General features: G+C 43.7%; 1 protein-coding gene across 7 annotated transcripts in view; it reads right to left on the bottom strand.

The window, feature by feature from the left end:
- The window catches only part of MITF (melanocyte inducing transcription factor), a 203,437-nt gene that overhangs the window by 182,416 nt on the left and 5,860 nt on the right, over positions 1-15,161 (bottom strand). The gene's annotated exons all lie outside the window — the stretch shown is intronic.

Below are 15,161 nucleotides of genomic sequence, written 5' to 3'. Positions count from 1 at the left end.
AACTTGAGAGGATCAAACCTGATTTTTCGTAAAGAGTTGCTTATTCCTCACCACCTACCCCACGGGGAGAGATATACCAGTCATGAACACGAAAACAAAAAAAATCTGTCTGAAGAGCTGCTTCTCCGTCAGACACAATAGATCAGTAATCTCTAGGAAAGCACAGAAACGTCCATTGTTCCTTCTGACATACTTTACATATGATGAATGGCTTCCACTATCCTACACTACAGGGTCCGATATGCCCCGCCGCGTCCCACACATGATGAGGTTACATATGATTACGCTGCTTCCAGATACAGATTTGTAAGTCCCTGTATACAATGAGAAGTCGTGACGTTCTCAACTATATACTGTATATATATCAAGCCCTATAATAACACTGTATGCGGTGAGCGCCCTCTAGTGGTGGCTGCAAGTACACAGCATTGTATTATTTCTATTATTGGAGTTCTGGAACGGAAAACTAAAGTTCCGACCCCAAATCGGCCCCAAATACAACACGGTGTTAAAAGGTTGACAATCCTCATATGTTGGCCGTACACATTAGATAATTGTCAGCATCAGCCGTCCACTAACAACAACTTGGATCGAGCATATATCTCTTTCATCTATGTCTTTCTTTTACTATGGTAATAAAATATTAAATATGATTATTTCTCCTATTAACAATGCAAGCAGATTGAAGATTGAAAGGTTGCCTTGTCCCATAGTAATATATACCGTATACTTCTATAGTTGTAGGGTGTATACATGTGGACGGCGCAAAATCTGCATGTCAGATGTCTTATAAAACTCTTTGCACCAGGAGGGTCTGAAAATGATGTAACGAAATTGGGAGATGGAGGCTTCTCCTGTGGGTCATTTGCTCCCGAAGCGGATCCAGGCAAGAGCAATATATGGGCCCTTTGCAGCCCAATAGTTCCTCATAATGCACAAATCCACCTGCTTTGGCCCTTTACTTCTTGGGGCCCCTGGTTGCCCCAATGATCCCGCCCCTGATTTGCTCCGTACTTGCCAACTTTCACTGCTGGCAGTCCAAGAACTTGTGTGCAGCATACTTGTTGCTCTAACCATGCCCCATTTTTGCAGACCAAGCCTTCGACATCCCCTACATTTTGCCATCTCATGCATGGACGATTGGGCATCAAGGATCTTTCTGACATCATGTACAAGAAGCCTTCTGGATGTGCCGGTCTCTGAGAGGTTTAAGCCATACCGGCGAAAGTTACCAACTCTTCCAGGAGTTGGGGAGATCTCCTCTTTTTCTCATGTTGTAGGAGAGTTAGTAAGTATAAATTGTCCCTTTAGCCCTTCCTGTATTCTGGCCCATACTAGTGATGAGCCAACATGATGGGATAAGGTGTTATCTGAGCATGCTCGGGTGCTAACCGAGAGTCTTCGGCGTGCTCGAAAAATATGTTCGTGTCTCCGCGCTTGCATGTCTCACGGCTGCAACACATGCAGGGATTGTCTAACAAACAGGCTGTTGCTGCTGTCAAACAGCCACGAGACATGCAGGTGTGGGGTCTAGAACATATTATTCGAGCACACTGAGCATGCTCAGATAACACCTCATCCGAGCACGTTCGCTCATCCCTAGCCCTTTACTGTAAGCATCGATAAGCCATCCATTAATATATTCTCCCATATTGCAGAGGCAGTAATGCTGAGTCTTGATGGAGAGCCGCCAGCGCTTCCACCTCGCATATTTTACATGCCGCTCCCCAATGCAAAACTCAGCAATAAAGGCCGAGTATAAAATGTTTTTTTTATTGTTCTCTTTTTTTAAGTCTCCAAATCACTTCTGTTTTTCTTTACCATCTTTATTTAGAAACAATTGAAGGCAACGTTTAACATCGCTGAACATATTTCACAGTTGCAAAAAAAAAAAAAAAGCTGCCACAAACATCCTTAAATAAAATATTACTACCATGTGTGCAATTGTCTTCTCAAACAAACAAGATGGTGATGAGTAAACATAGAAGGAGGAAAAAGTCACAAACGGGGACGGTTCTTAAAGGTACAGAACCTCCGACCAAACAACCCTGACCAGGGCCGGCATGGGCAGAAGGGGCAGCGGCCCCGGGGTCTCCGCATCATGTATATATACAAGAAAAGTCAAATGCAACAACTTCTTTGAACTAAATTTATTTTTACACATCCCCACGACAAGTAGGAAACTTCCGGACAGCTCAGCCTCGATGAATAGCAATTAGGAGATAATTCACACTTGTATCGGAGGGACGGGGATGATAATTTATGGCTTTCTAATGGACCACTAAGCATATTGGGCTTTTCACTGCTCCCTATCTGCACATTTCCCGGGCAGCCCGGTACTAACATATTGTCAGCTCTTCTCACTAAGATCATTCACGTAATAAGTCCATCATGAATTGTTAGGGATTGTCTTCTGAAAGTGACCCGGATTATTTCCAAAATATGTTTCCAAATCTGTTTTGTTACCCCTTATGGTTCAAAGTATTGGACACGTCTTAATCGTTAAATTCAGATTTCAACTCCACACCCATTGCCCCCAATGTATAACATCCACACCCTCGCCCCCCTGGTATATAACATCCACATCATCGCCCTCCTGGTGTATAACATCCACATCCTCACCCCCTGGTGTATAGCATCCACACCCTCACCTCCCAATGTATAACATCCACACCCTCACCTCCCAATGTATAACATCCACACCCTCACCCCCTGGTGTATAACATCCACCCCTTCACCCCCCAATGTATAACATCCACACCCTCACCTCCTGGTGTATAACATCCGCACCCTCACCCTCAATGTATAACATCCACCCCCTCACCCCCCAATGTATAACATCCACACCCTCACCCCCAATGTATAACATTCACACCCTCACCCCCCAGTGTATAACATCCACACCCTCACCTCCCAATGTATAACATCCACACCCTCACCCCTCTGGTGTATAACATCCACACCCTCACCCCCTGGTGTATAACATCCACACCCTCACCCCCTGGTGTATAACATCCACACCCTCACCCCCTGATGTATAACATCCACACCCTCACCCCCTGATGTATAACATCCACACCCTCACCCCCTGGTGTATAACATCCACACCCTCACCCCCTGGTGTATAACATCTACACCCTCACCCCTTGGTGTATAACATCCACACCCTCACCCCCTGGTGTATAACATCCACCCCTTCACCCCCCAATGTATAACATCCACACCCTCACCCCCTGGTGTATAACATCCACCCCTTCACCCCCCAATGTATAACATCCACACCCTCACCCCCTGGTGTATAACATCCACACCCTCACCCCCCGGTGTGTAACATCCACACGTTCGCCCCCTGCCCCCCTGATACAAACTGGACACCCAGTAATTTGTTACAGAGCGGGGGTCGAGTGCTGAGGAGCAGAGGACAGAAAAGTCACCAATGATGTTAATACGAGACCTCCTCTGGTATTAACATCACTACAAACACTGCGCCCCCACCAGGAGCTTCATGGCCGAGCAGCTGCATGCAGCCTTACATCACCAAGCACAATGCCGAGCGTCAGATGGAGTGGTGTAAAGCCGCCACCACTGGACTCTGGAGGAGACATGTTCTGTGCAGTGACGAATCACACTTCTCTATCTGACGTCTGATGGAGGAGTCTGGGTTTGGTGATTCACGTTACCCCCCGAATGCATTGTGCCCCCTGTACAGATGGTGGAGGAGGATAATACTATGGGCTGTTATCAGGGGGCGGTCTCGGTTCCCTAGTTACAGTGAATATAAATCTTACTGGGGACCTGTCCCCAGGTTTTCCCAATATAAACTAGGCCCACCACCTTTACCACCTTTGTTTACATTTTTTTTTACAGCATTCTAGCAACCTGCATATAAACCCCCCACCCTGTCCATATATCCCAGAAATACCCTTTATAATCCCCCCATACGGAGCGGTCCGGTCTGATGCGGGTCGCTGGTCTTGCTCAGCGCCATTTCTCTTCCTGCGATTACCGTCCCCCTGTCCTGCTTCATGTGTCCTCCATCATCCACACAGCACCCCCATTCTCCCTCCTGGGGTACTTTACTCTTCACTGGCAAAACAAAGTACTGTAATGCGCATGCGCCAAGAGGGAGGACAAAAAAAAAGCGCCCATGACCTGTAAGTAAAGCTGGAGCATGAACATTACGGTGCTTTGCTCCGTCCTCAGTTGGTGGCTTCAGTTTATATTGGGAAAACCAGGTGACAGGTTCCTCTTCATTCTCCAGCACAAGACATTGTGGACAATTGTAGGGATCAGTTTGGGGAAGACCCCTTTCTGTTCCCCATGACTGTGCCCAATGCACAAGGTCCATACAGAACTGGTGGGGGGTTTGGAGGAAGACCAAGAGCCCAGACCTCAACCCCATTCAACGCCTTTAGGATGAACCAGACCAGAGATTGTGATCCCGACCCGCATGGCACTTGTTCCAATGTTACACTGTAGGGCAGCGCAGATCTGTGATTTTTTTCTCCATCGTCAACATTCTCTGTGTCTGCGATAATCGGACTGCACTCGGTTGTCATCCAAGTGCAGTCTGATATTTCACACGCACCCATAGACTTGGATTCTTGGTTGCACTTGCACCTTGCTGTGATTGTTTTTTTCATGCCGAATCGCCTTGAGAAAATAATCGCAGACCGGCACTGCCCCATAATATAACATAGGACTGAGAGCTATCTGATTAAACATCGGAAAGCACTCGTCAGTGTCATACACAAACGTGAACGAGCCCTGCACCCAATAATCGGATCACGAACACCCATACAAGTCTATGGGTGCGTGTGAAACATTTGGACTGCACTCGGATGTCATCTGAGTGCAGTCCGATTACAGCGGACACAGAGAATAGAAAAAGATGGAAAAATGTCGTTCTCCGTCTTCTCCGCACCTGTGATATGAGTTTCTCATACAAATCAGATCACATTCGGATCAAATTGTGGCAGAGTTAGTATAATCGACCCGATTTTTTATTCTAAAATCATCCTTGGAATCTGAAAGATTTTTGCAGTGATCAAACAGCTCCTAAAATCAATCACGAAGGGAACAATTCTAATGACGGAATGTATCAGGAAATTGTTCTGTAAGCAGTTGCCTAATGTTCAAGCTCTGCTCACCTTTGTCTCATTAGAAGGTGTGAGCTATCCTAGGAAGCGGTGATGTAACAGAGGAAGGAGCCGTGAGAATGAGAAGGGTGCGGCGTCCTGGTAAAGGTTACCTGTCTATCGGTGATGTCACAAGCTAAAAGTGGAAAATCCAACGGTATTTTTTCCTTAGGGCTGTCCTTCTATTCTTAGCCTGACGTGGTTTATGGTAGTATGTGTTTCCACTTAGGTGATAAGATTGAGCACACCGTAAAGTGATGACATACAGGACAGGAGGACAGAGGTTCATATTATATCACTACTATTATATCACTTCCCACACGTGACTTATTGTAATGTTTCATCACACTTTTTTTTACAACTTTAGAAAACTTTTCTGAACTCATCAGAAAAGAAGATAATGAACACAGCAGACATAGAAGAGTCACAGCCATGAACCGGGGCACTTTCTATTTTATCCACGGAATGTGAGATAACTTTCCAATCACTAGGGTTCCAACCGATCCCGAGATCTGGCCGAGGTCGATCATGTGCACTACCGCACCATTCGTTCTAAATGGAAGATTTCGGCTGATCTTCAGCGCTCCTATTAGAATGAATGGTGAGACCTCCGCTCCATTCAGCCAGTTCTTAGGATCGGTGGGGGTCACAGAGGTCGGACCCCCTGCAATCGGAACATTATCCCTTATCCTTTGGATTGGAGATGAGTTTCAAACTTGAGAGCACCCCTTTAAGGGCATAGCTGAAACTTGTTAAAGGGGAGTGTCCACAGGATAGATGATAAATTGCTGATTGCTGAGGGTCCCATAATAGAGACCTTCACTGATCCCCAAAATCATTCAGAGCTACATTTGAATTAATCAATGCCTATCTAAAAGGCAAATGCACGCCACCACTCTACAGTCTATGGTACTGGCAAAGATACTCGACCATCCCATAGACAATGAATGGCACGAAGGTGCAAATGAGCGGATATCAAAACATTCAAATGAGATACTTCAGTGTCCTGTTCTCTGAAACAGTGGGGTTCCCAGTTCAGCAATTTATGACCTACCCACCTGCTAAACTGGACAACCCCTTTAAGGGGCTACAACTGAGCGGGCATGCTTGGCTTTTTTTTTACAAATGTGTGACTTAAAACTGTTGCTCAGCCCCAACTCAACTCAATGGTGGGGTGGGGGTGAATTATATGTTATTCTCCTTCTTGCTGGAGTTGCTATCCAACGTGATACAATGTATCTGCTTTTGTCTAAGATCTAAAGATGCCAAGATAGAGAGAGATAGGGTCGATAATGTGTAGGTCTGTGACTCATGGAAACAGCTGCCGAAGTCTATACTGGAGGATTGCCTGATCAGTTATGGCCACCGAGGAAGAGCCTGTCAGTTAGGAGCCGCAAGAGATAAATGGAGAAACCTGAACTTTTTAACAACTTTGTATCGCAACAACGACTTAAAGAAAAACAAAAGATGTAAATATTGAATATCGTATTGTTTATCTGATCAAAAATCTGGCAGTTTTCTTTACTGGAAACTAACAGCAAGGTGTCACGGATGGATCTTGTATTGTTATTATATCTTTTTGCATTTTTATTGTATGATGTTTTGCTTCTATGGAGCTTTGCTCAATTATACGGAAGTCTAGTTGTTAAAGTTTCTCCATGTGGGGGGCGCCAAGCAGGCATAGGGGGATTTATTACTCAGGCAAAACTTCCTGGGGAAAAAAAGATATGCAGAAAAGTTATCATCCAAAGGGAAGAAAGTTTTTGTGCCGACTACTAGGGGTAACCTCCCTATAAGACAATGTCGATCCTATATGGAACTTTACTAGCTAGGATCTTCAGCCAACTTATGGTCAGCTGTTTTCGTGGTTCTTTAGGCTATGTTCACATGTCCGGTAATGATCCGTTAGAACAGATCCAATGGCGATCTCTTGGCAAAAAAAGTTGTGCAGATGCAATTTTTTAGTCCGTTTTTTTAAAAGAACTGATCTTTGCTGCATTCTTTTGTTTTTTTAACATTGAATTCTACGGAAAACGGATGCGTTAGTTAGCCATGTGTTTTCTTCTATTTGTAACGGATCCTTTACAAATGAAAGAAAAATGGAAGGCTAATTAATGGATCCATAGACTTCAATGTTAAAGAACGGATCCAACAGAGATCAGACTAAAAATTATTGTATCTGTACAACTTTTTTGCCAACGGATTGCTGCTGGATCCGTCCTAACAGATCATTGCTGGACATGTGGACATAGCCGAAGGTGGCATTAGAGAGAGAGAGTTCTTCATCTTTGTATATCTTTTTTTCCCTGTTCGGCCCCTAAATCTTCTTATCTGGTACTTTCTACAAGAAGAAAGTTTATTTCTTGAACCCGACCAACTTGTGTCTGACTCTGCACTGATGAGGGGCACGAGCCTGAAACAACTGTCCATACATGGAGATCTTTCACTCTCTGTTTTGGCTAAATAACCCAATTGATGTGATAAAACCAGTTACAGAGTTGACATTGACTTAAAAGTAGGGATGAGGGGATCCGCTGGAAGTTCGATTCTGGTACTAGAACCAGGGCCGTTTCTTCAACAGGGCGGGCAGGGCGGCCACACGGGGCGCCGTGGGGCCGGGGGGCGCAGGAGAGGCCTCGGGCCCCGGTGGTCCCCTGCCCGCTGCTGCTGCTGTTTAAGGGCTGTCAGGGGCGCGGATGCCGCGCTCAGTGCTGAGCGCGGGCGCGCCCTGCCCGAACTCAGCTGCAAATCTGACAGCTGAGCGGTCAGATCATCGCCTTGCGTCGCCGCGCCCCCCCCCCCGCACCGCACATAATGGTTGCGGCCACCTCGGCGCCGCCACTCACCTCCGCTCCGCGCTGGATGAACAGCGAGAATGAACAGCCAGGATGAGGCAGCTCGGCCACTCCCACACTGATAGTATTATTTTCGGTGCCGGGGGGGGGGGGGGGCTTTTGGAGAAATTTCCTACTCTCGCCCTGTGTCATTTTTGGGCTAGAAACTGCCCTGACTAGAACTTTACCTGAATTTGAATAACAACTCAAAACCCATTGAAAAACAAAGACGACAAGAACTTTTGAGCCGGAAAATTCTCTGTCCTCACTGCAACAGACTTCCCTCGTTATACTGATCATTACAATGGATTTCCAGGAGAAGTTTAACACCGGACACTAACTCTTCGAAACAAACTCTTAAGTTCGGGTTAGTTTTTCTCTACTTACAAGGTTTCATTAGAGCTATGGAAAAGGGTAAGGGTTAGTTTCAGGGGCGGACCTACCGCCGGTTCAACCGGTGCAGCCGCACCGGGGCCCGGAGGTGGAGGGGGGCCCTTGCAGGCAGGGACATACAGGGGCCCGGCTTTGTGCTGCTGCAGTAGATCGGTGCACGGGTGCAGGCCCCGCACTGTATTAGCAGTGTACAAGTGCCGGCCGGCATCCTCCTATTGCAGACACAGCAGGAGCCTGTGTGTCTGCTGATCTGACGTCACCTGCGCGCCGGAGAGGAGAGATGAAGTTAGTAGAAAGCCATGGGGTCCCGGGCAGGAGGTATGTGACGGGCTTCATCTCACTCCTGCTTTCTTATCTGCTTTCTGTAGAGGATCTCTCTGTACTGTGAGATTTATTGCACCACCTTAAGTTTACATACAGATAAGGTCTCGGCTCCAGCGTCACCCGATCTGCATGTAAGCTGAAGCTGCAGCAATAAGTCACAGTGATCCTCACCCTGCACTGTGTGACCCTGAGCCCGGCTCCAGGACATCCCACATTATATATCAGATATATATTTGTACTATGTGCACATATATAGTGTTATGTGCACTGAGCACTGACCAGGCTGCAGGAACTCACATTATAATATACTATATTATAATGGTCAGTGCTCAGTGTATATAACACTATATATGTGCACATAGTACAGTGCACAGTATATACAGTATGGAGCATCATGTGCGGTCATTATACAGTATGGAGCATTATCTGCGGTCATTATACAGTATGGAGCATTATCTGCGGTCATTATACAGTATGGAGCATCATGTGCGGTCATTATACAGTATGGAGCGTCATGTGCGGTCAATATACAGCATGGAGCGTCATGTGCGGTCATTATACAGTATGGAGCATTATCTGCGGTCATTATACAGTATGGAGCATCATGTGCGGTCATTATACAGTATGGAGCATCATGTGCGGTCATTATACAGTATGGAGCATTATCTGCGGTCATTATACAGTATGGAGCATCATGTGCGGTCATTATACAGTATGGAGCATCATGTGTGGCCACTATACAGTATGGAGCATCATGTGTGGTCATTATACAGTATGGAGCATCATGTGCGGTCATTATACAGTATGGAGCATCATGTGCGGTCATTATACAGTATGGAGCATCATGTGCAGTCATTATACAGTATGGAGCCTCATGTGCGGTCAATATACAGTATGGAGCCTCATGTGCAGTCATTATACAGTATGGAGCATCATGTGCGGTCATTATACAGTATGGAGCATCATGTGCGGTCAATATACAGTATGGAGCATCATGTGCAGTCATTATACAGTATGGAGCATCATGTACGGCCATTATACAGTATGGAGCATCATGTGCGGTCATTATACAGTATGGAGCATCATGTGCGGTCAATATACAGTATGGAGCATCATGTGCAGTCATTATACAGTATGGAGCATCATGTGCGGTCAATATACAGTATGGAGCCTCATGTGCGGTCATTATACAGTATGGAGCATCATGTGCGGTCAATATACAGTATGGAGCATCATGTGTGGCCATTATACAGTATGCAGCATCATGTGCGGTCATTATACAGTATGGAGCATTATGTGCGGTCATTATACAGTATGGAGCATCATGTGCGGTCATTATACAGTATGGAGCATCATGAGGGGTCATTATACAGTATGGAGCATCATGTGCGGTCAGTATACAGCATGGAGCATCATGTGCGGTCATTATACAGTATGGAGCATCATGTGCGGTCATTATACAGTATGGAGCATCATGTGCGGTCATTATACAGTATGGAGCATCATGTGCGGTCAATATACAATATGGAGCATCATGTGCGGCCATTATACAGTATGGAGCATCATGTGCGGTCATTATACAGTATGGAGCATCATGTGCGGTCATTATACAGTATGGAGCATCATGTGTGGCCATTATACAGTATGGAGCATCATGTGCAGTCATTATACAGAATGGAGCATCATGTGTGGCCATTATACAGTATGGAGCATCATGTGCGGTCATTATACAGTATGGAGCATTATCTGCGGTCATTATACAGTATTGACCATCATGTGTGGCCATTATACAGTATGGAGCACTGTGTGGCCATATTTTTTTATTTATAATTATTCTTTATGAAAGTGTGATCAGCAGTGCTAAATGGGTGTGGTTGGGACGTGGATATGGGTGTGACTAGTTATGAATGGGTGTGGCCAGAGGCGTGGCCTAAAATTTGCCGCGACGCGCGTTGCGCGCCGCAAGCTTTATCCCTCTTTCCCATCTTCAAAAGTTGGGAGGTATGATGCTGGGCAGGGAGGGGGGCCCAGACACATTTCTTGCACAGGGGCCCAAAGCTGTCAGTGTCCGCCACTGGTTAGTTTGTATATCAAAGTTTACTGTCATGATCCAGTCCGAGGTTTGTTTCTGATTATTCTCTCCCCAGGATGGTCATGTGGGGGTTAATCTTCCTTGCCTCGTTTTGGGATCTGTCCGGCTATTTCAGTCCACTGTTACCTGCTAACAGTGTCAGTTATAGTTCCTGTCCCTGGCTTGAGCAGCTGACCCCATTATACCCTGATTTGTGTTATTTCTAATATTTCTAATGTGATAATTAGAACATTCTTAAATTCAATTGGTCATCATTTGTTTGTCTACTTATTGACAGTTTCCAGATTTTGCTTCACACTTTATAGAGTAAAAATTAAATATATAGATACAAATAAACTGAAAATTGGCAATAAGGTTACAATAGAACCATTCTAGATTTCCCATTTGCTGAGTGCACATCCATAAAGTGGCATCAAGTTTTCCTGACCCGAGTGGGCACTACATAGAGATCCATGTGGTGGAGGGGCAGACTTTTTCTATAACAGAAAGAGTGTATTTGTAAATTAAAAGATGTAACTATTCAGCTCCTTTCTCCTTTGACCCATTCCTCCTTCATTGCACTGCTCTTTACTGGAACCATGTGATGAATTCTAAATTAAGGATATTTCCATTGCTCCGCGACTGTAAACATTAACTCGAAGTGCATTGCAGAAAGAGATGGGGCAAATCCCATAAATGGCAGCACTAGGACAAGGCAGAGCATTCAGCAGAGCGTGAAAACGAGTTAAAGGCCCAATGTAATGAGGCTCATTACAAATCATATTATGAAAAAAAGAAGGACAAATTAGATCTTGGCAGATTCAAGGGTCCTGGGAACAGAGAGAACCATTAAGACCGGAGATATGTTGCGTGTGACATAACAAGTGCAGCCAGCAGGTGGCAGTATCACTGGCAGAAATAGTGATGTATAAGTGTATAATTGTGGGGGTCGGCGGGGTTGTAATTTACACTGTAAGGAAGTCTGTGACCGTGAATGTCATATATGGGAAGACAGTGACTGTTACTGTAAAGGTATCACAATGAGCAGATTTTTTGGAAGAAAATCCACAGCATATTATAGTTCCAGCAAAGTGGACAAGAAATCGACCTATGATGCAAAATGTAGGATTCAATCTGTAGCTAAATCTGGTGCAAATGGCGCTGAGACACAGAGTACCCGCAGAGGAAACAAGAAGAAGGAGCGCCAAATTGAAGGGAATCTGTCACCCCCCCAAGATGAATTTAAGCTATTACTATGGGCATACAGGTAGTAGAATGGCTAAACCAGTCTTACCTGTATGCCTCACCGCTGGGGTGTAGATCTTGAGAAATGCAGTTAGAATGTCTTATGTTAATGATTTCTTCCAGGTTTTGGGGCGTGCGGTGCCTAGAAGCCCCTCATTATAATGGCAACCCCGTCCCATGCATGTCACACTGACATGTGACGGGCAGTTGCAGCGCTGTATTCCCACACATGGTTATGTGAAACTTATCCGCCTGCGCAGGCGCCGGTGAGTCTCTGCTGCTGTGCAGTGAGTCGCCGGCACCTGCGCAGAAGATAAGACTGGATTAACCATTCTATTACCTGTAAGTTTATTTATTTCAGTTCTTCAATACAAAAAAGTGAAACTCATATATTAAAAAGAATAATTACAAACAGTGAGCTATTTCAAGTGTTTATTTCTGTTAATGTTGATGATTATGGCTTACAGCCAATGAGAATCCTTGAAACAGCCACACCACTAGTTTTCACAGAGTCCTATATTTCAGCTGATGTTATTTGTGGGTTTTTCTTTGCATCACGAACAATATTCCTGATAGTTGTGGACAATATTTTTGTTAGTCTATCCGACCGTGGTTTTGTTTTTACAGAGCCCCTGATTTTCCATTTGTTAATCAGAGTTTGAACGCTGCTGACTGGCATTATAAATTCCTTGGATATCTTTTTGTATCCCTTTCCTGTTTTATACAGTTCAACTACCTTTTCCCGTAGATCCGCTGACAATTATTTTGCTTTCCACATGACTCACAATCCAGAAACATCAGTGGCTGGATGAAAGATGCAAGAGTCTGTCTGGATACCAGAACTCACTCAGCTTTTACGCACACACTGATTACAAGTAAACAGGTCACAGGTGAGGATGTTACCTTTAGTATACATTCAAACCCACTTGTGTCAACTTCTGTGCATGTTATCAGGCCAAGATCACCAGGGTATGTGAACGATTGATCAGGGTCATTTGGATGTTTTGGGTTGTCATTATGATGTAAAAAGAGAAAACGCAGTAGTTTGACAATAAATGGCTTCATAATAGATAGATAGAAGATAGATAATAGATAGATAGAAGATAGAAAGATAGATAATAGAAAGATAGATAGATAATAGATAATAGACAGACAGATAGATAGATAGATAGATAGATAGATAGATAGATAGATAGATAGATATAGAAGATAGATAGAAGATAGATAGATAGATAGATAATAGAAAGATAGATAGATAGATAGATAGATAGATATAGATAATGGATAGATAATAGATAGATAATAGATAGATAGATAGATAGATAGATAGAAAGATAATAGATAGAGAGATAGATAATAGATAGATAGAAAGATAATAGATAGAGAGACAGATAAAAGATAGATAGAAAGATGATAGATAATAGATAGATGATAGATAGATAGAAAGATAATAGACAGATAGATGATAGATAGATGATAGATAATAGATAGATAGATAGATAGATAGATAGATAGATAGATAATAGATAGATGATAGATAGATGGTAGATAATAGATAGATAGATAGATAGATAGATAGATAGGTAGGTAGATAGATAGATAGATAGATAGATAGATAGATAGATAGATTAATTGAATGAGTCAAAATACAATTCTCCATTTTTGATCAGTTTTGAGTTCTTATCTGGTTAGAGCTCATTAACGGTCGTTCCTAGAACAAACATTACACACTGACATACAAAGAAGTTAAAAAGCAGAAACAGATGGAATGGTTGAGTTTTGCAATAGCAGGGCTGGTGGACACATCTGGATTAACAGTCAGCACTATGTGCAAACAGCCCCGGCTCTACGGCAAAGCCCTCGCGCCCCCCACCCCCCAACAATAAATGTCCCTGTATGGAGCTCTGCACGGGAAGGTGAAAAAATGGACACTCTGCAAACCTATTTATAGGAGCGATGTGGTAGAACGCACTGCAAATCTGCAGCTACAAGGAGTCTGGATATATTAATCATTCGTTTTCTAGGATGAGTGTTTTGGGGGATGCAAAATTTGCATAAGTTAAAAGAATAGAGGTAAAAAAAGGAACTGCACATACGTGTATTATACATGAGGGTCCCAGGAAAGGGGGTTTTCTAGGCCTTCTAGGAAATAGTGTGGGCATGAGAAGAAGAGGGTCACTGTTCAAAGATGGTTTTTGGACCCTTAATATCCACGGACTTATTGACAACCATTCCGAGCAGATACACATGGGACACAAGCTACTTTACTTTTCACTGCCAATCACCCTTTTTGATCTTGGATCATTTATTATATGTGGAATAAAATTCAAATATATTTAGGGGTCTGGGGTATGACATTACTATAAGTATCTTTTTCAAGGGGGTCTGAATAAATATAAGGAATCTGAAGTCCAAAAACAAATTATGGGCCCGGTCTGAGGTTTACAATTACATTATGGATCTGGTCTGGGGTCTGATATGAATATTGGGGGTCTGAATACATTACAAGGTTTGAGTTCTGAATTTAATTCAAGGATCTGGTGTAAGGTCTGATATTTATATAGGGCCTGGTCTTGGGTTAAATATATATAAATATCTTTATATAGGCATCTGATCTGGGGTCTAATATATAGACAGGAGGAGTATGGCATGGAAGCTGATATTTCTATAGGGGTCTGATATGCATACAGGGGTATGGTCTGGGGTCTTATATTTATTTAGAGGTATGGTCGTGGGTCTGATATTCATATAGGGGCCTGGTCTGATATTTATATAAGGTTGTGATCTCAGGGTCAGATATTTATATAGGAATTACTTATATAGGGTCTAATACATTGGGGTAGGGGTCTGGTGCTGGGTCTTATATTTATATAATAGTTTGGTCTGTGGTCTGATATTCATATAGGGGTCTGATATTTATATGGGGAGTCTAGTCTTGTGTCTGATATTTACATAGGGGTCTGACATTCATATTGCGGTCTGGTCTGTGGTCTTATATTTATAAAGGGGTCTGGTCTGGGGTCTGACAATATATTGGACTGGTCTGAGGCCTTATATTTATATAGGGGTCTCACATTCATATAGAAGTCTGGTCTGCGGTCTGACGTTAATATAGCGGTCTGGTCTGAAGTCTTATATTTATATAGGGGTCTCACA

This window comes from Ranitomeya variabilis, chromosome 8 (assembly GCF_051348905.1).
Source record: "Ranitomeya variabilis isolate aRanVar5 chromosome 8, aRanVar5.hap1, whole genome shotgun sequence".
NCBI lineage: Eukaryota > Metazoa > Chordata > Amphibia > Anura > Dendrobatidae > Ranitomeya > Ranitomeya variabilis.
Note: the sequence above shows the minus strand (reverse complement) of the source record. Positions and strands in the feature narration are given on the sequence as shown.